The 481-nt window shown below is 37.6% G+C and overlaps 1 protein-coding gene across 8 annotated transcripts in view; it reads right to left on the reverse strand.

The window, feature by feature from the left end:
* Positions 1-481, reverse strand: part of Ldlrad4 (low density lipoprotein receptor class A domain containing 4) — a 474,517-nt gene that overhangs the window by 142,327 nt on the left and 331,709 nt on the right. The gene's annotated exons all lie outside the window — the stretch shown is intronic.

Below are 481 nucleotides of genomic sequence, written 5' to 3' on the forward strand. Positions count from 1 at the left end.
CTTTGGACTCTGAGTCATACCTACATTCATGTGTAGACGGAATTTGCATATTCTACACATGACTAGACCTGACCACATGGAAGAACTAATAAAAGGCCCTACTTAAAGTCACATTTTAAATTGAACAATTAACATAATAACAATGAAATATACAATAATTCATTTCACATTTAAGGGCTCCCTTGAGTTAATAAAGCACATAAGGGGAAGAAGGACTTCAAAAGAGGTAGGACCATAGTATACAAAAATTATCAAGGGAGAAATGGGGAAAATGGGGACACTTTAAATGGGAAGGACGAGGAGGGAGGATAAGACAGATAGAGAAAGAGGAGACATAGACAGTGCCTAGCTAGTATAAAAGCCAGAGGGAATCGTTTTAGTCCAAAAACCTACTGAAAAATTACACATACAATATCCCTACATGAGTCTGTGAGTATAGCTGAAGGCTACATAACAAGAAACAGTGCCAGACAGGAGAAAC

This window comes from Nannospalax galili, unplaced genomic scaffold (assembly GCF_000622305.1).
Source record: "Nannospalax galili isolate Female #2095 unplaced genomic scaffold, S.galili_v1.0 scaffold169, whole genome shotgun sequence".
In the NCBI taxonomy this organism is placed as follows: Eukaryota; Metazoa; Chordata; class Mammalia; order Rodentia; family Spalacidae; genus Nannospalax; species Nannospalax galili.